At 36.6% G+C, this 21,545-nt stretch overlaps 1 protein-coding gene across 1 annotated transcript in view; it reads left to right on the top strand.

The window, feature by feature from the left end:
* DGKI (diacylglycerol kinase iota) overlaps window positions 1-21,545 on the top strand; it is a 503,984-nt gene that overhangs the window by 240,278 nt on the left and 242,161 nt on the right. Inside the window, exons 6-7 of the mRNA XM_049774493.1 lie at window positions 5,172-5,237; window positions 18,171-18,242. The gene's annotated coding sequence lies outside the window, so the exon portion shown is untranslated. The remainder of the gene's footprint in view (window positions 1-5,171; window positions 5,238-18,170; window positions 18,243-21,545) is intronic.

Genomic DNA, 21,545 nt, shown 5'->3' with positions numbered 1-21,545 from the left:
CCATCTAGTCCAGACTTTCTAGAAAACCATATGGAGATTTCTCAAAAAATTGAAAATTGAGCTCCTATGTCATCCAGCTATACCATTCGTAGGGATAGAACACAAAAGCACAATACAAAAAATGCCCTGTGCATGCCTATGTTTATTGTAGCTCTGTTTACAATAGCCAGAATCTTGAAACAACCCAGATGCCCAATAAAAGATGCGTGTCTAAAGAAACTGTGGTACATAAACACAATGGAATACTATGCAGCCATCAGGAAAATTCAGTCATGAAATTTTTCTATACATGGATGGATACGAAAACTAATTGCTGAGTAAAATAAATCAGAGGAAAAGAGATCGACACAGAATATTCTCACTCACCTGTGGAATTTAAGAAAAATAAAAGTCAGTATGGTAATAATACCCAGAGACAATAGAGATGAGGGCTGGACAGACCAGCCCATGATATGAAGCTTACCACAAAGAGTGATTAGTTCAGTTAGAGAATTAACTGCTCTACTATCATGACAGTGGTAGTGAGTGAGAGAAATAGAATACCTGTCTTGAAGACAGGTGGAAAGAGGATGGGAGAGGAAGAAGAAGGGGGGCATTGGTGGTGGAAGGTTGTACTGGTGAAGGGCGTATAGTTTTTTATGACTAAAACCCAACTACAATCATGGTGTTTAAATATATTAATTAAGAAAAAATAAATATCAATTCTGAAGTAGGTTGTCTCTGAGATGTTGACATCTGTAAGTAGTAGTTCTTTCCAGTATTTGAAAGTGGTATATGAATAATTCAGAGATTATTGATCATTTTAAAATGTGGCATTGAAAGCCTTGCTTTATTATCTTAACAGCAGTATATCAATCACATTTTCAATATAAGTCTCTCGAGTCTGATTTTAGTTCAGTAATGCAGAGGCTAGGAATAATAATCAAAAGGAAATAGTGTGAATGCTTGGAGAGTAAGGTACTTGCCTTGTATGTGGGTGACCCAGATTCAATTCCTGGCATCTTATGGTCCCCTGAGCATCTTCAAAAGTGATTCCTGAGCATAGAACAAGGAGTAAGCTCTGAGCATAGTTGGGTCTCACCCCTCAAAAAAATAAAAACTCAGACAAAAAAAGAAATATTGTGAAAATTTCAAGTGTTTGAGGAATAGGGATTAGAAAATAATAGTGATTCTATAAGATTGTTTTTCCTAATTGATAAAGACAAGTGCTGATTCTCCAAGATGGTACATGATCTAGCTACATGATTAAATGTCCAAGAAACTTGATTTAGAATACAATTCAGTTTAATATACATTTATTAGATCCTCACTTTGTTCAAACTATGTTTAAGCAACTATTGGATTAGTCTAAGAAGACCTGAACTAGAGCTGTGTGGTTTCTTCTAATCACAGAGCTACCAAAAGGAGGTAGCGAGCATCTTTTCTAATTGTTATTTTGTTTTAAATTGCTTTATCTGTGTCTTCTTTTCTTTAGCTTCCCCCCTGTTTTCCAGGAAGGATTATCTTAAAGATACTTTCCAACTCGTATAGCCATATACAACTTATTTTTAAAAAATGACTTTAAACCATTCAATTTTATTTATTTCCTTACTAAATGACACTATATTCTACATCTGCTTGCCAAACATTGCATGTTAAAGCACAAATGATTTACCAAGTCAGTGCTATAATTTATAAATGCGCATTGATTTGAAGAAATTGTTGGCTTAATATTTTGATTGAAGCTGTCACTAGTTAAATAACCCCATGAGTCAATCATGATTTCATATAGCTAATTGCATCAAATTCCTTCAACATTTTTCTCCTTAAATTGAAAGTCACTGGTTGACTTGTAATCTCAAAATGGAGAGAACCTTTATCACCATCAATGGTATTGTTCATTCTCCTTTAGTTTCTGCTAAACAAATAGCAATTAATTATACTAGAAGATTCTGTCTCTTACAATGTTCTCTGACATTTTTATTCACTATTTTCATACTAGTTGTCAATAGAATCATATATTGAAGGATTGTATTGTAAAGATTATCTTATAATATTCTCTGACATTTTTATGTATTCACCATTTTTATACTGATTGTCATTAGAATTATATATTGAAGGAGCTTGAATCTTGCCACTTGGAGCAGGGAGGCACAGTGGTACTATGACTAGCAGAGGCTCTGCTGCCAGCCTGCCTGGGTTCAAATCCTTGTCTTTGCCATAACATTAGATGCACCTTCTCTATTCCTTAGTTTACTTACTAAAATAAACTATATAATGGTAGTTCAAAAGACCCTTCTCATAATGTGCTCTGAGTGTAAGTTGCGATAGAATATAATTGGCAATTGGCTCCAGTATTTCCAGTGCTTATTCTGAAGCAAGAAGTAGGTTAAAGTACTTCTTATGTGAGCAGGTAGAAAGAGATCAGCCTCTTGTCACCTAGGAAGTGGAGAGGTATTGGGAGAGGGAGATAGGACCAGTATAGTTTTTAAAATGTCCTGATGGCTTGGATACTGTTAACTGGGCAGGTTCCTGGACTTGCTGTATGTAATTCTCCTGCAAATCAGAGAAAATCAGGAGACCCAGAGATGCCCATATTCAAGTCTTACCAGGGAACTACCAACAGTTGACACACTCCAGTCTTGTGAGTTTGCTGGAAAAATTTAGTTGGCAGTGATTAGGCAATATGGTTTTCTTTCCAAAGGAGAGAACATTGGAGTAGAATTGACAGTCTAGGGCTGGAGAGATAGAACAGCTGTAGGTCATTTGCCTTGCATACAGCCAATTCAGGACGGATGGTAGTTCAAATCCCAGCATCTCATATGGTCCCCTGAGTCTGCCAGGAATGATTTCTGAGCACAGAGCCAAGAGTAACCTCTGAGCACTGCCGGGTGTGACCCAAAACTAAACTAAAATAAAATAAAATAAAATAAAAAAATAAAAGAATTGACATTCTAGTAGTTGCTTAATTTTAAGGAGGTAGAAATGGCCTCCAATTTTGTAGAGGTATGTTAGGGAGTGGATGAAAGTTTCTATAGAAAGTTTCTATAGAGTATTCTAATATTTTATCAACTCATAGGACTTTACTGGAAGTTACCAACTGGATTTTATCAGTACTTCTAAAGAATCTTATAAAAATGAACAGAATAATTATATGTAAAACATTTTAAAAAAGCATATGATATGCATTATTAAATAATTGTTGATTGGCTATTACAAATTTTTTTCTGAAGAATAGGTTAGAGCAACTGAAGAGATAGTACCGCAGGCATGGAACTTGTTTGCCTTATATGTGGCATTCCCAGGTTCGATCTCCAGGACCTCATATGGTCTCCTTGGGCCCCATCAGAAGTGACTTCTGAGTGCAGAGCCAGGAGTAAGTCCTGAGTACTGCTGGGTGTGGTCCCATAACAAAAAGAAGAGGTAAGAATTTTGTCCCATTTTACTGAAATATCACATTGGGAAAGGTAAGACAAACATTGGATATATGTGGAATCATTCCACTCCCTTGAAGCTTCTTATTATTTTCTTAAGTCTAGCCATGCTTCTTGCAGGATATTTGTTTAGTTTTAATTAAATAAGTTTGATAGAGCCTAAGAGACATGTATTATCAGAATAACCCCTGAGCATCACTAGGTATGGCTCAAAACAAACAAACAAACAAACAATCAAACAAACAAAACACATACATGCTTTGACAATGGAATTAAAAATAGGGTAGCATTAAGAAATTGATACTTGTGGGGCTGGTGAGGTGGCGCTAGAAGTAAGGTGTCTGCCTTGCAAGCACTAGCCAAGGAAGGACCGAGGTTCGATCCCCCGGTGTCCCATATGATCCCCCCAAGCCAGGGACAATTTCTGAGCGCTTATCCAGGAGTAATCCCTGAGCATCAAATGGGTGTGGCCCGACCCCCCCCCAAAAAAAAAGAAAAGAAATTGATGCTTGTTTGAGGAATTCATATTTACTTTGAAGTTCATGCCCTGATACAATGTTTGTTCCCACTCAATATGGATATATTTTATTTGCCTATGCATTTAGATCAGTGTCTGGCAGATGGTAGACATTTCATAAGTTTTGCTTAAATTTCTAACCATGTATTAAAGAGCCTTTTAAGGGAAAGGTACAGATTGTGATATGATTATATATATATATATTTATTATAATGAGATGTTTTTACAGAAAAGGGAAAAACACTAGGAAACAATTTTGAATACTTATATAAAATCCTAAGTATACAAAATCATAGTACTCATACAAAATACTTATACAATATCATAAGGTACATATGAGGTACTAGAATTTAGTGCCACCTGTATACCTGAAGACCAAAAGTAAAGGTAGGCATCTTGATTTTCCCCAGGGTGTGAGTGCTAATTTGGGAGATAAAACTTTTTCTATGCTTCTTATAGCTCAAGATAGTAATGTATTCTGTCTCCCCAGTTCCTGTCAAGAGAGACCCCAAATATAGAGACAGGAAGAATCCCTGAACCAGGTGTACCCCCTCAAACAATAGATTCGTCCAAAACTGATCTAGTTCAGTGTATTTAAGGATGGTTTAACACAATCTCAAAGTGAAAATCTCACTTTACTGATATGCCCACACTCTTCTCTTTGTCTTCTTTTCCTTTCAACTTTTCTTTTTCCTTTGGTATTCTAGTGAAAATTTCTTAGTATCTACCTATCCTGAATCAACAAATAAATTTCTTTTTGAGAAGTTAATTTTCTTATATTCTTTATAGCTAGAATTTTTAGCCTGTATCAGCATTTATAGGACTTTACATTGGAAGCATAAATTAATGCTTCTCTCATCTATTTTTCACTTGCCTGGAGTTGTTTCTGTTTCTAGCCTTGGGATCCTCCCAGCCATTGGTTGTCTGACAAAGTTCACACATCTGCACATGGTTTTTCTAGAAAGAAAATTGTCTTGCTGCATTCTGAAAGGGCCCTTTGCAATTAGGAAAACCTGGAAGGAAAATAGGATGCTTAGATTTCTCCAAAGAAGAAAGAGGATGAAGGCTGCATTCTTCAAACATGTTGATCGTTAAGCAAATTATATCAATGCATATTGATTTGGCTTTATGTCAATACAGGTTTAAATGATGATTCACAGAAATCTATTCATAAAGCCTTACAGTGTTAAATAATGGGTTTTGCACATATAAATATATTCATATACTTTGTTTCCCCACAGAACTTTGTGCGTCATCACTGGGTGCACAGGCGTCGGCAGGAGGGAAAATGTAAGCAGTGTGGTAAGGTAAGGGGCCAGGCAGCACACGGGGCCATTGCAGGAGGCTCCTTGGGCCTTTGCAAAACCTGAGGTCACTGAGTCCTGTCACCTCAATCCAGTGTTCAGTATGTTGCTTCTGATTCCAAAGGCCTTATTTCCCCAGGTTCTCTTTCCTAAGATAGTATGAGTGATTCTAGAAATCACTGTCAGAGGCTGGGGTTTTATATGAAGAAGCAGCACCTTTTAGAAGAGATGGATACATTTTGACAGTGATTTTTCACTGGCGTTAAAAAATTACACTAAAATTTTTTTGTTAAAAAGTTTCTCCATGGACCAGGGTGATAGCACAGCTTTAGGGCATTTGCCTTGCATGCTGACCCAGGATGAACCTAGGTTTGATCCTCGTGTCCCATATGTCCCCCAGCCTGGAGCGATTTCTGAGCGCATAGCTAGGAGTAATCTCTGAGAGTCACTGGGTGTGGCCCAAAAACCAAAAACCAAACCAAACCAAACATAAAAGTTTCTCCAGAGGAGGCCCTTCATATTCCTTCACCCAGCAACAGAATATCAATTATGATTTGAGCATCATAGTTTCATTGATATATTATTGTGGTTGGGCATGTATGGATAGAAGAACAACACAAAAATAAATGTATTGTCTGAAGATGTGACCCACTTCCTGGAAAGAGATGCCTTTCTTATAGGTAATTGGTTGTGTTTACTCACTTTCTTAACAATACAGGGAGCTATGTTGTTGTGATTTGAAATCGCAGATTCCACATCCTTTTTATTTTTTTGGTTTTTGGGCCACACCCTGTGACACTCAGGGGCTTCTTCTGGCTATGTGCTCAGAAATCGACCCTGGCTTGGGGCACCATATAGGACGCTGGGGGATCAAACTGCGGTCCATCCTAGGTTAGTGCTTGCAAGGCAGATGCCTTACCGCTAGTGCCACTGGTCTGGCCCCCAGATTCCACATCCTATTAATCCCAACATATTTGGGTTATGGTTCCTCCCCAATGTGTAAAGATCTATTTATAAATGAATCACATATAAAGATTATATATGACATATATAATAACAGTATTAATAATAAGTTGATCTATTTCAGTAAAGGGAACTTTTAATTTGGAAGAGAGCAAAATAATTTGGGAGAATATTTTCCTTATCAATTCATGAAAAATGCAGACACATTTCTACACATGTTACTTCTTAGGGTTAAACACTGGAGTAAGATGGTTACCATTAAATTTTTGATATACGATATATAGGAAAATACTAGTGACTAAGGTAAGTGTATTGAGATGGATTGAAGCTTGGAACATGTTTTATTAATTTTTGCATCTTGTTCAGTGCCTGCTCAAAAATATCATACTGTACTTTGTGATTAGCAGATGCTTTTGTGAAAAGCTATTCACACCATCTTAAGGGAATGTCCCTCCACTGTGAAGAGTTTTGTGACTCCATTCTGATTCAGGAACTGAAGTAGACTACAATGGCCTAAAAAAAGGACAAATTAAATAGGTTGAGAGGGGGGCCAGAGAGATAGCATGGAGGTAAGGCATTTGCCTTGCATGCAGAAAGACGGTGGTTCAAATCCCGGCATCTCAATAATTATTTTCAGACACAAAAGAGAGAAGGGCTGGAAGTTATAGCTCACCTCATGAAGCTCACCACAAACAGTGATGAGTTTAGTTAGAGAAATAACTACATTTTGAACTATCCTAATAATGAGAGCGTATGAGGGTTATAGAAAGCCTGTCTAGAGTACAGGCAGGGGTTGGGTGGGGAAGAGGGAGATTTGGGACATTGGTGATGGGAATGTTGCACCGGTGATGGGTGGTGTTCTTTACATGACTGAAATCCAAACACAATCATGTATGTAATCAAGGTTTTTAAATAAAATGTATATATAAAAAAATCCCGGCATCCCATATGGTTCCCTGAGCCTACTGGGGGCGATTTTTGAGTGTAGATCCAGGAGTAACCCCTGAGCACTGCCAGGTGTGACCCCCCGCCCAAAAAAAAAAGGTTGAGAGGACTTAAAAAGAAGAGGAGATAGGGAGTACAAAGATTATATCAGCTACCTTCCATGGCCTTAAAAGTTAAGAGATCAATCCTTCACCCTCACCTGATCTTTATTCATTGGGCCCATTATCTCTTTTTTTTCTCATAAGTTCCCTTGGGACTTGTGAATTTTTAATTCCCTCCTAGATCGTAGATCATCTATAAACCAACAATCTTATAAAAATGCGTGTCTGTGTGTGTGTGTGTGTGTGTTATAAGAGAGAATAAATGGGTACAGCCAGTTATGAGGTCAAAGATGTGAAAAGTAGGAAGGATATGGATGAACAGATCCCTTACTTTGGAAAATATCTTCACTGGGCAGCCTTATAGCTGGCATTACCTCAAGTTATAATGGAGTTAGATAATTTTATTAAAAGAAAATCAATAAGCATTTATATTTTGTGACAAGTATCCCCTAGTGTGCTTTTCCGCTTCTTTCCTGGCCTTATCTTCAGTTGGCAATGTCAACTGAACAAGAAGAACTGAACTCCCTAGACTCTGCTCCTCTCCTGCCCAGTGTTCCCAGGTAGCCATCAAGGAGTAACCACAGTGCTCTCCTCACACAGTATTCCCACAATATTCTACTCTTTCATTCATCTCCAGCTGCTTGTGAATTCTCAGCGACTCACACAATGAGTACATGAGAGGATTTTAGACCTGTGCTTTCTTGCTGAATAATGAATAATCCTGCTTTATATACTGGCTTTTATCCTAGAAGAAGATTAATAAGCTCATTCCACTTTCAGATTATGTGATTAAAAATTCATTTCACACTTTGCTATTATTTATAATTTTTATCAGTTAGGCTGTGAATTCTTATATAATATAAGAAAATTTGCAAACTATTCCTTTTTCCTACACTCTTATCAACCTGAAAACATTTTCTTATAATTTACCCTTTGAGATATGGTTTAAAAAGTAAGCAAGCAAAACTGTTTTATACAACTGGTGGCTTATGAACTTTGAGGCTGTGTGTTAGTGTTTATGACTGAGGAGTGTTTGAGGCTTCAATTTTCTATTTGTTTCTATTCTATGTTTAAATTGAGGCACCACTGTTTCATAGAATAGACACTTTAGATTTACAGATATTGTCAATATCTTTATGTATCACAGTAAGCTCATCACCTAAAATCTAGTTTTTATGATCAAACAATTAAATCCTTTTATGAAATTTACCTACCAGACCTAAATTAAGAATATAATAGTATTTTGATTGATTTTACTTAAGCTGTAAGTCTAAGGAAATGAGAGAATTTGGGAGAAATATGATCAAGGAAGGTCATGGGAGAATTTGACAGAGCATCGTGGCTTTTAATGGGTCTCAGATAAGAGACTCATGACTGCATTCCTCAGTTGCTTCACTATTCGCTGAGTACCCCAACTTCCCTGTTTAAAGCCATTGCATAATTTATCTCTTTATAGTACTATATCATGTAAGCATTAATATCCAGGCAGAAAAGAGATGGTGATATAAGTTGATATAATGAGAATGTTTTAGATGTTAGAGCAGTGTAGAATTAAAGTTGAAAAACACCAGGTGAAAAACTTTGTAGCAAATAACAGCAGAAACCTATGGCCAAGCAGAGGCATAGGGATGGTTAAATAACCCTTAAATGAGTTTCCATCATCAGTCACCAGACCCAGTAAATCTAAGGTGGCCTGCCACCCAAAGGAATTAGAATCTCAGCATTGCTCACCTTCTGTATCCACAGCCAAACCCCAAAAGAACACAGATCACTGTTAATGCAATTCATAAAAACCAACTTTTACCATAAGCAGACAGATACAGGGAGTGGATTCAGAGAGGCAAAGTGATAAGTCTAGCATGCGTTGCTTGATGTAAAGCTATTTAATCAGTGCTTAAAGTTAGATGCATGCTTATTCTGCACATGTATTTCTCTTACTGATTGATCTTGACTAGATCTACAAACTATGTTCTTTCAATCAAAATTCATTCAACACTAAGTTGTTATAGTACTTCAAAAATCAATAGGAAAGAAAAAATTATAGTCATGATCATAGCTAATCTGTACTTTTGTTTTTGAGGGAACTAAATTTCCAAACCAACAGGGCAGTAATTGGGGAATTATGCATGTAAATCACAATTTAAAACCTTATCTTTTAATTATCTTCATTTGAAAACATGTGAAAGTTATAAAAATAAACATACTTTTAAAAATGCAAATTACTAGATTTCAAATCTTGAAAGAAAACTCTAATACACCACATGGTTACATTTTATTTCTGAATTTTTTATGACTAATTTTCTCTATAAATCCTGTGTACTTTCATATGTAATTCATTTAAACCAGTTAAACTATATATAGCATAAATTAAATCAGAGAAATACAAAACTATTCTTTATTGTAATTAAGGGTGTTAAATACTTATTTTAAAAGAATTTATGGTACAGTGTTTAAATTACACACTTTTAAAGGAAGCATAATTAATATCTTTTATTTGTACTGAAAAATTTACAGAATGATTATAAACATTTCATAGGCACAGTCAGGATGTTAAGGAATAATGTACTGGGTTACAGAGTTGAAGTAAGATGGAAATTGCTGACCTGGGGCTTTTAGGAATGGGTTCTGAGTGTGTATTGTACTGCCTTCCAGCATTTAATGAGGCCTAGAAAGTATCGTGTTTCATCCTAGACATCCAAATTGTGGAAGGCAACAATTTGTCCTTTAGATTGTAGAAAATATTCCTGGACCACTGTTGCCTAGAAGCTTAACGATGTCTGTGTCTCTGATTCTTCAGAGGAGAGGACATTTTCTCTCTATCTTCTCTCTCATCAAGACCTCTTAAAATACTGGCTTCTTTTTGCTCATCATCTTTAACATGATGACATTGATACAGAGAGCCAAGAGATATTCTTCAGAATGTACATATGGTTCAGGATTATTTACTTTATTTGGATAAAACTTAAATAAGTGTAATGTCCTGGTATGAGCATGCATGCATATATATAATATATATTATATATATTATATATATATATATAATTTAGTCCTGCTAGATTAATGGGAAGAGTTTTTATTTCTCCCTTCAGAGAGGACTGAAAAAGTATTTATTATTTAAATATGTGCCCATGTAATATTTCAAGACCTAAGCACAATACCTCACCATAGCCTTCAAGATTACTGATCTGCTCTTATCTAATACCTGTTACATTGGAGTAAATGGCATTGGTTTTAATTTAGATATGTCTGCAGTGATGGCTTGAATGTTTCACTTGGGCTCCTTCCTGGTGTTATTTTCTACAGAATGGGTTTAAGAAACCAAGGATGAAGTTCTACTAAATGCCAAATATGTCTATTCTTCTTATGCAAATCAGAAAAACTAGTTTTTGTAGTTTGTGGAAGCAGTAGACTATAAATCATTTTTAATCCAGGACTTCCTTTGTGAACTACCCCAGATACATTTCTTGGCCAGCCTGACATTGGTTTTATGCAAAGGCCCCATGATTGGCAATTTTTGGAGGAAATGGGTAAAGTCTCTTTTTAAATTTTTTAGGGCTATTATGGAAAAATTAGTAGAAACTTATGCAAAAATAAAATGTATAGTTCTCTCAGTATTCTAAAAGCATTTTCCTCAATTAGGGTGAAGAGTAAAGATAATTATTTCCTGAAAAATCATCCCATTAGCAAGATTACAGATTATATGGCTTCTCTAAAAATCTGTAATGGTTTGCATTTTGTAACTGTGGCAACATTATATCTTTTAAAAATGTTTTTTTAAGTGTTCTAAAAATGGCCTGGTTGTTAAGTATTATTAGCATTAAAATGTATAATTTTTTTAATAGTTAGGTTATCAATTATGTGTCAGCTAGTGATGGAATTTAATTTTCATGGGTATCATTATCATAATTGAAACTGTTCAGCATTAAGGAAATGCTTTTAGATAAGTAACTTTCCTGGTATTGTTTCATTCAATATTTCAGAATTAGGAAAATGGTTTCAGATAAGCAACTTCCCTGGTATTATTCCACCCAATATTTAAAGCTTTACTTTTAGTTTTGAATTTATTAAATATAATGCAATCTGTATAATGCATATTTGTCTTAAAAATAAAACATAGGGGCCGGCGAGATAGCATGGAGGCAAGGCATTTGCCTTCCATGCAGAAGGACGGTGGTTCGAATCCCGCATCCCATATGGTCCCCATGCCTGCCAGGGGCGATTTCTGAGTGTAGAGCCAAGAGTAACCCCTGAGCACTGCCGGGTGTGACCCAAAAACCAAAATAAATAAATAAACATCATAGCTAAAGTTGACATGTAAATTAAAGTATAAATCAGCTTTTGTTATGTGTGCTTGCCTTAACTTTAAGTTAGGTCCTAGATTACTTCCATGAAGTAACCTCTTAATGATTACAAAATAAATAATTCTAGAAATCATGTTTTTTTCCCCCTTAAGTTTGGCAGGTAAATGCTTACTGTATAAATTTATACATGCTGAGAATCTTGTGACTAACAGTTTGCTCTCTTCTCCCCTCCCCCCAAGACACTTGACTTGTGATCTGTAATTTGTGCCTAGGACTTCAGATAAATAAATGGGGCAAAAAAAAAAAAAACAACAAAACAAAACCCAAAACTATCTGAGCATGGTGTCTTAACTAACTCATTAATTAAATGTATTTAAATTAAAATTGACGGCAGAATTCTCTATTAAAATAATAAAATGCAATTATGCGTATTGATTAGTGAGACCCTGTACCAAGAGTATGTGATGAACAAGGGAGTTGATAACTTTTTAGAGGCTTTAATTAATGCCACAAAGCATATCGGCACTAAACCCAAAAGATAAGAATTTAGAATTTTCAAAGATAGGATTATATTATTTGCAGCAATATTAGATGTTACAAAGGCATTGATTTTTATATTTATAAGGGCATTGCTTACTATTTAATGTAGATAATTGCATACACTTTTGAAAAATTTGAGCCCTTCTAAAAAATTTAGCCATAAACAGAAAAATCAGCAAAGAAGTGTAGATGTTCAAGTAACTTAGATTTTTATAAGTAAATAAAACCCAATCTTGCACTAACTAGAATATTAATTCTGTCATCTTATATTATGGTGAAACTCAAGAAAAGACCAATTACCAAGCTAACTTAATATCCAGTGATTCACACCACCTCAGTGAGGTGCCAATATTAGTGAAGAAAGACGAGGAATGTGACTCAAGTGGCAGAACAACATGTCTTGTGTTGAGACTCTAACTTGGTACCTAGCTGTGCGTGGTTCTGAGCACTGCCTGGTAAAGGTTTTTGCTCTGAGCACTGCAAGGATAACAATAACATATATCTATGGCAAACTGGGCAAATGCTTTGGTTCATATAGAGTCACCCCTTGATTTGAACCAGAACAGAGGCTATTCCCTGGTAATTCTACTAATTAAAGATGGAAGGTTGTACACTTTATAGAACTAGTCTATACAACTATACATGATTGGATAAACAAAGGTTATTTTTTATAGGAAAAAAACTTCAGCTAGATTTGTGCCACTTTTTATTCATTAGAAAGAGGACTGTAGGTTGCTGTGATTTTGCACTTGGATGACTCACAGGTCTTTGTGATCATTTGCTTTAGGGATGGGTGATTGGTCAACCTCAATGGATAGAGCAGTTGCACTGAAATAGCACAATTGTGAAATCTTGAAGCAAAATGCCTCGCTTCAAAGAAAATATTAGCTTAGTTTTATTGTATAATTAACCTTGAGTTTAATTTTGTAAAACATTGTGAGCCTTGAACATGAACATGGTTATGGAGAGGATTTTGTTGTATTGTTCTCATTGTCATTATTGTTTCAAGTTTTGGACACAAGGTGATATGTTGGATCACATCAAACATGGAAGCAACTATAAATAGGAGATTCCTTTACCCAAACCTCAGTTGAATACATAAACAACAAAATAATCTCAATTATTTTTCCCTTACTCTGTTCTGGTTTGAGCCACAGCTATGAAGCTAAAGTTTTTATTTATGTGCTAGATTTCCAGGGGAAAAACTGACAACATAGTTTTAGATGCTGAGAATAAATGTTTAAACTTTACTTCAAGGTCTCAATTTGATTAAAAATACAAACAGCCATGGGGATGGGGATAATATCCATCAAGGCTCTTAGTCTTTATAATTCAGAGGTCTATTAGATCCAAAGCATTTGAATTTATTTCTATGCTTATTCTTCCTTAATACTGACAAACAAAGTAGCTCTTAAAAAAATTGCAGTGTCAGTTTAGATTCAGTCAGGGCATCTGCCAGTACCATTAGAGCACATTTGGGCCAGCATTTTAAAATGGGTAATTAGAAATTAGAGCTTTGTTTGTCGTTGTCACGAAATCCCAGCCAAACTTGTCCTCTTCTTGCAGGTGGTCCGTGGGAGTTTGGCCTATGAAGCCTCTGATGAGGGTCTATTTATGTCTCTCTGCTAGACAATAACCCTACAGCCATGGTTGCTGCTGGGACTTTGCCAGACTCGAATCCAAAACAAAGCACAGAACTGATTACCACCAGGCTCATTTCCAAGGGCCCCGCTGTAATGCTGCATAAGCACAGGGCCCAATGCCCCAGTTGTGGCTGGCCTTGTTGTTTGTTTCTGGTATCAGTCTGTTGCTGATTGTTGGTACTGCAATGGACTGTACTTATTTCTTCCTGAAGCTAGAAATTGGCATTCAGTAGAGACCAATAATACTGCTTACCCAGTCCCATCAAATAGAGACTTGCATGTCACCTATTAGACATCAAATGGCTTTGTCAGTGAGGGAGTGAAAGAAGTTCCTGTTGATAATGCTTAATGATAGAAGCACTCCTTTATTCCTATATACCATTTTGTTTATAAAGATTTTTTCTAAAGCATTGCTTCACTTGATGCGTTAGGACTACTTTGTGGAATAGATGAGGTCTGGAACCCATGTTCAGGTGAACAGAAAAAGTAGAGGAGTCAGGTTTTCACCTAAGATTATACAATCAATTAGAAGGTAATCTAGAATCTACTGTAGGCTTTCCTGTCTTTCCATTAGCTTCTATTTGAAATGGAATCATTGCAGGCATGAGTTGATGGAACATTGGTTGGGTAATAGCCTTTAATACTCTGCTGACAAATACATTTAAAATAGCAACATTCAGAAGACTCTTTCTGATTGCTGCAATCATCATGCCATCAGTTCTACCATGTTGATTTAATGTTATGTTAGTATTATAGACAAGCATTTTCGGAGTGTCCACCAGGGCTCAAAAAAAGCTTAGCAAAAAGACATACTTTCAGAGAGTTTGGGGAAGGTTTTGCAGGAGGAGAGGCCAGATTTTTAATGTGTAGATAACATGAAGTTTGTGATTTGATTATAGCATGGTAGCAAGAAATTTTATCCAGAAAGTGTTCATTCCATGTGTAGGATATTCAGAGATCTAGGTTAAATTGTACAGATTTAGTAAGAAATATGATAAAATGTTCAAAAATCCTATAAGCCCCCAAAACTCTCTAATTTCACTGAGAAGCAAACATTTGTAAATAAAATAGGCAATGACATAAAACAGTTATTAATTAATAATGACCACCAAGGGAGATTCAGGAGATAAGGCTTATTGTTTAAGAGATAGCAGTAAATTGAGAAATTTTTGCAGTTATGAGTGAAATGAAATTTAGATGACATCTTTATAAATAAACTTATGTAATATATAAAAATATATGTCATTCATATAAATTTATTAATTAATTTAAAATAGTAAATGTCAGAAGATAATACAGAGGTAAGTCTATGTGCCCTGTATGTGCTGAACCCAGTTTTGATCTCCAGCACCACCTGGCCCCCTAATTAGCAACATCTGTATCCCCAGAAGCTCCTAAATACCTCCAGAGTAACCTTGGTGGCCCCTTGAACCTTTGGCCCTAGCATTAAACTGTCTGGTCCAATTGACTGAGAATTATTGGGAGTGGATCTTGGGTTCCCTGTGTACCACATGAGATCCCCCCATTTGACTGAAATAAAATGACATTGCAATATAAAAGCATAAAGAATTCTGTGGAGGTGCTTGATATAAAACACTTGGGTAGAAAATTGTGAATTGCTCTGAATACCAATATAAAGAATTTGTTCCTTTATCTTAAGAAGTAGAACTGGGAGTTTCATTTAGACACTGAGGTTTTAATGTATCACTTACTCTGGTGACAGTGCCCAGGATAGAATAAATAATGTAGGAGAAACGGATGATCATGGGAGAGACGAGTTAGAAAAGGGGAAAACATTCATATATGCAGAGAGCTAGACAGTCAGGTCACCTACATGCACTTCCCCACTTCAACCTGCCTACTGTTGATTGCTGGCTTATTTCTCACACAGTAGTGCCACAAATTTCTTCCAGTCCAAAGAAATAATTGTTCATCTTTCTAAAATAAAATTTTAATGTACAGTCCATCAACAATGACGAGAATTCCTGAGAAACTTTTAGGAGATTACAATGTCAATTTAATAACAAGGGATTTTTAGTGGCAATTCGCTATCAAAGTGGACAGCGTGAGGTATGAAGGAATGATGGCATATCATCTGGTTTGACCTTGAGTTGTGTGGCTGTGGAAGTAGTTGGGCACCTACTCTTGGACTCATGGATTTTGTGTTTTCCATGTCAGCTACTTCTGTCAGACTGTGTTTACTCACTCAGGCTAGAACACATGGCTGAGGTTTTTGACCACTTCAGTAGTAAACATGTGGATGGCAAGCCTGGCCAAACATTAGTGTGTTACAATGAATGTGTCCTTTTCTGGAGGGAAATGGTACTATCATTGAATGAAGAATTAGTAGCAAGATGACTGGGACAGGAGAGGAGAGAGGTATAGTAGGGGCCCAAGACCACGTGAATTTTTATTTCTAAGGAGGATTCATTGGACTGCTGAGTGTGTTACTTGTAGTTGTAATTTATTACCACAGAAAAATGCAAGAAAACTCATCAAGGGCAAGGTATGAAGGGCCCGTATAAAACATTCAAGGCAAGCTTCCAAGAGAACTCTCCCAGTGGAACTACACAAGATGGACAGAGCTCCTCCAGAACCACTGGTGACAACACATATGCAACATTAGGGAACCAGAGCTCAGGGTTTTATTGAAGGGGAGTGTCCAAATATACTGTCTACAGAGCACTCACCTAAACTCTGTACTCTCAGAAAGCAAGCAGGAGTTCAGCATCAGCTGTGTTGTACAAGCTTTTTATGCTCCGAGAGTCATTCTTACCTGTTCTGGGAATTGACTATCTGAAATCAGAGTTCCTGGATCTCAGTCAAGTGTTAGTCTCTGCATGTCAGCCTTTCTGAGGAGGACAGAATCTGCTACCTTCTTCGCACTGAGACTGGCTATATTCTCACTAAGTTGCTGAGAAGGAACATTGATAAAGAAAATATTCAAAGACCAGTAGATTCTGATGTGAAGAAGTGGTTATGTTTCTGAAAGTGAGATTTGAGGTTAGGGTGAAAGAATGGATCGAAGGAAGAACACAGAGTAGAGTGCTAAATGGGATACTGGCCTCCTATCCATGGGCAGATGTGTTGTGGGGGTGGGAGGAGGAATGGGGTATTTTAGAGCATGAGAAAGGGGAGGTATAAAAAGGAGGAATAGTAATCAGTAATAAATCTAAGCAAACAGTATAAAAATGTTTGAAGAGAGGCATTATGGGGACTGACAATTGCTAATGGGATTTCTCATGAGTGTGTAAATATGGCTCTAGAGAAATAATACAGTGGATACAGTGGGTAGGGCACTTGCCTTATATGTGGTCAACTGAATTCTATTTCAGGTACCCTATATGGTCCCCCAATCCTTGCCAGAGTGATCCCTGAGCACAGAGCTTGGAGTAAACCTTGAATGCTGCTGGCTGTTGCCCCAAACAAAAAAGGAGCCAGAGTGATAGTACAGTGAGTAGGGTGTTTGCTGTACATGAGGCCAGCCTGGGTTTGATCCCTGACATCCTGTGTAGTCTCCTGAGTTCACAGGAGTGATTCCTAAGCAAAGAAGCAGGGATAATAAAAATTAAACAAAATTAAACACAATCTTTTAGACAGCACTTTAAATATTAAGTCTTTCTCAATCACATCTTTCTATTTTCTTTCGATCAGTTTACCAGATGAGCTGTTTGAAGTTTTTTCATCTTTGCCCTCATTCTGGTTTGTTTAGATTTAGAGTTGATGGGTAGAAAGTAATTGAAGTGCTATGGGGAGGCTCTAAAACAAGTCTTTGAGCCTTACTTCACACATCCTCCCCTAATTAATTAGAGACACCAGCCTCCAGAAGGTGCCTCCTCTTTCTTGATGAAAATGTAATTTTATTTGTTCATTTAAGAGGATTGTACTTTTGCCATTGCATTAACTTTGTTGCTGCTGGGTGGTGAAGAATAAGTATTGTTTTGTTTTCCCACCTCCCCAGGAGATGTGAAAGTGTTTACATTTCATCTTGTGCCCTTGAACTTCTCACAGATCCTGACTTTTCGGTCTGAATTCTTAAGTTTAATCTTTCTTATTGTGGGTTCTCAGAGGCTAAACTTGTATAAAGTTTCTGAGCTAAATGACTTTCATTATGTAGTAACATGTAGATCTCTAATAGCTCTTTTACTTGTAAATAAGGAATATATTACAACTACATTTATTTGGAGAAAATACTTTGGGGTGATCTGATTTTGAATAGTTCATGGTGTAGCATCTCTCCCACTCCCAGATGACTCAGGAATTGGAAACTCTTGAAGGGTATAAGGTAGAGGAGATAGAATCGCAGGTGGCATATGTTAGCTTTGTCAGCTTGAATAGTGGGACAGTTTTGACCATCTTCACTTTATTGAACTCCAGGAGGGCAAATTTACATTGTATGTTTGAAGTGATTTTAAATTCTTTTTTGTTGTCCTAATATTCCAGGGCTTCCAGCAGAAATTCTCCTTCCACAGTAAAGAAATTGTTGCTATCAGCTGTTCCTGGTGCAAGCAGGCGGTAAGTTTTGGAGGGATTTAAACCAAAAAGGCTCTCATCAAAATAGACTCATGATATCACCTGAGTTCCTGACTGTAACTGGAAGATTGTCTGAATATAACCTAGTACTTCACTCATTTAGCATCATTGGAGGAAGAAAGATAATATAGAACAATAGCCCCAAGTTGGGACAAGTGATAGAAAAAAGCACCCCCATTATTTACAGACAGTGAAGCCTGTTGTGAAGGGATTCAAGATTTTTCCCTTGTTCTAACCCTGGGTATCTCATTAGAATGAACTGGCTACATGTTTTCCTGCCACGGGAGATTGTGGAGAACTCCAAAATCAGGAAGCTGTAACATTAAGAACAAATCAAAAGGCAGTATTAGATAATCCTCCTAACAGGGAAGTCTAGGTATCTTTGTTCTGCTGTTTTGGGTGTTTAATGTGGGAATTTTGATGGGGCTGATTTAAGAAGAGAGATTTGATTCTTACATATTTCTTTAAATTTAGATATTATTATAGATTGTAGACTTATTGAAATAAGTGCTGCTTTATATTTAAACACATGTATTCATTAGGATCCATGGCAATATATGTCTCATTTACTTTTTCTCTCCATTTTATTTTTTTTGCTTTTGTTTTCGTTTTGGTTTCATTCTCAACTGGCAGTACTCAGAGGTTGTTCCTGGATCTTCACTCAGGAATTGCACCTGGCTATGTCTGATGGATCCTAGAGATGCCGAAATTAAAAGCCAGAACTACTATTTCCTAGACAATGCCCTACCCACTGTCCTATTACTCCGGCCCCCTATTTATTTTTTCTCTTATTTTTCCACTTTATACCACCTTTGTATTTCTTTTTTTTTTTTTTTTTTTTTTTGGTTTTTGGGCCACACCCGGTAACGCTCAGGGGTTACTCCTGGCTATGTGCTCAGAAGTTGCTCCTGGCTTGGGGGACCATATGGGACACCGGGGGATCGAACCGCGGTCCGTCCAAGGCTAGCACAGGCAAGGCAGGCACCTTACCTTTAGCGCCACCGCCCGGCCCCAACCTTTGTATTTCTTTACCAAACTATGTATAGTCATGATTGGGAAACGACAGCCTGTAGGCAAATATGATGGCTATTTTTGTTTGGTTGGGGCCACACCCAGCAGTACTCTGGATTTACTATTGGATCTGTACATAGGGATCACTTCTAAGGGGCTCAGAGGCCCACCCATATGTGGTGCTGGGGATTGAACCTAGTTGGCTGTATGCAAGGCTTACGCCTTACCCACTCACTGTATTATTGTTCCAACTTTATGATGGCTATTTTTGTAAAGATCTTTTATTGGAACACAGTTTTGTCTATTCATTCATGTAATAATGATATCTGTGAATGGATGTACTTTCTATTACTAATTTCATGCTGCAGTGAGCAATAGTGAGTAGGTGCAACAGAAACTAAAATATTTACTAGTGTGAGACTGGAGTGATAGTACAGCAGGTAGGGAATTTGCCTTGCATGTGACCAACCTGGGTTCAATTCCCAATATCCCACATGATTTTCCTAACCTGTCAGGAGTAATTTCTGAGCTTAGAGCAAGGAATAACTCCTGAACATTGTTTGGTATGACCCAATAAAACAAAAAATATATTATTGGGGACTTTTGGGAAAATGTTTGTGGACCTCAAATCTGATTTTATAACTCACCTACCCTTTTAAATGTCTGATGAATGGGATATTATTATTGAAAATAATAATTATTGGAAATGTACTAAGGGCTGTGTAGGAAGTTTACAATCTCGGTCCACATCAGATTTATCTAAACATGGGTTAGAGCAGATTCTTTGGTTGAAACAGATGAAACAGACATCTTTGAGAGTCAAAAATATTTAAAGTTTTTATAAGGTTACCCTAATAATCTTTCAAGTATTATTTCCCTAGGATCCTACTTGTCAGTAGACTCTTCTACCCCTAAATGGGGTCCCAAGGTGGTCCAGAAAACTCAGTAATAATCACTCTCCTTCCCCATTTTTTAAATTCTTTTCATTTCTATCTCATTTCAGTTATTACACATTAATCTTTTGAGTGTGTTTTTACAAATCCTACCTCTTGAATGAAGCATTTTGTCATCAAGGTGTTACCTCCGTTTTGAAGGAGAAAGTATTAGATTTAGGGAACCTGTGTCTCTGACATTTGTTCCCCTGGTGATCCTAAACTGATTACACCCCATACCAACCCCACTGCAGGACAGTAATATTTACTCCTGCCTTATTACAAAACTGTCCTTAGATATTTTATCTAAAGTTAGGGATTTGGGAATCTCACTACTCTTTTCAGTTAAGATGTGTGCCCTTTCTATTTAATCTGTTCATTAATCGCTGTGAAAACTGATCTCTTACTTGTCTGTTGAGGTGAACATGAGTCAGTTCTACATGTCTTGGTTTTCTAGGGTTCTACATGGCAAAGGGTGTTTTATTAAGAACTGAGAAAGCAAAACATTTGAAGACAAATGAACAATATTGATACTCCCTTTAGGGATAGCTGACAGCACATGAATAAATGAATTTCTATGGTATGGCAGAATAGAGAAGTTTGGGTTGAGAGTTGGGTTTTTCTTCGACTCTTTCCTGACACCACCACTTAGAGATGGTGTAATTTAGGACATTCCTATTCTTTCTCTATATTGGAGATCACCTAAGTATAATTTGAGAGTCCTGAAGGTGCTGATTTCCTTTCTGTCTAAGAAATACAAGATCTTAAGAACACAAGAGTTGTCAATTTCTTTAATTGCTTTAAAAATAAAACAACTGTTTTTAAAGAAAGTATTCAATTCACATTTCTCATGTATCAAATTACTTACAAATCAAATAACTGGTAGCTGGGAAATTCTTATTCATTGATATTTGATGCGTAATTAGTAAATATATACTATTTCATGTCAAATATTGGAGATACGTAGAAAATAAAGACAAAAGTGTTCTGATCTGATCTAATTAGGATGACCATATTTGCCAGTTTTCCTGTGACAGTCCTAATTTATGTCTGTTGTTTCCACATAATTAGTATCAGTGCTCCCTTTCACTCTTAAAATTGTTCCAGTTGAGATGATAAATTAGGTGCAGACAAACATATAATCTAAGTAGAAATAGTTGTTAAGTTTCTTCAAATTACTATGATTAAAATGTTAATACCCATAGTTACTGTAAAATGGGGCTTTTGTTTATCAGAAGACAAATGTCATTATACATTTTTCTTTCTCTAAAGCCACACAAAGGTCATTGAAAATGTGCTTGACCTAAAGCCACTCTGCCTGAATGTCATACTTTGGATAAAA

This window comes from Suncus etruscus, chromosome 1 (genome assembly GCF_024139225.1).
Source record: "Suncus etruscus isolate mSunEtr1 chromosome 1, mSunEtr1.pri.cur, whole genome shotgun sequence".
Lineage (NCBI taxonomy): Eukaryota > Metazoa > Chordata > Mammalia > Eulipotyphla > Soricidae > Suncus > Suncus etruscus.
The sequence above is the reverse complement of the archived record's forward strand: the minus strand, read 5'-3'. Positions and strand labels throughout refer to the sequence as shown.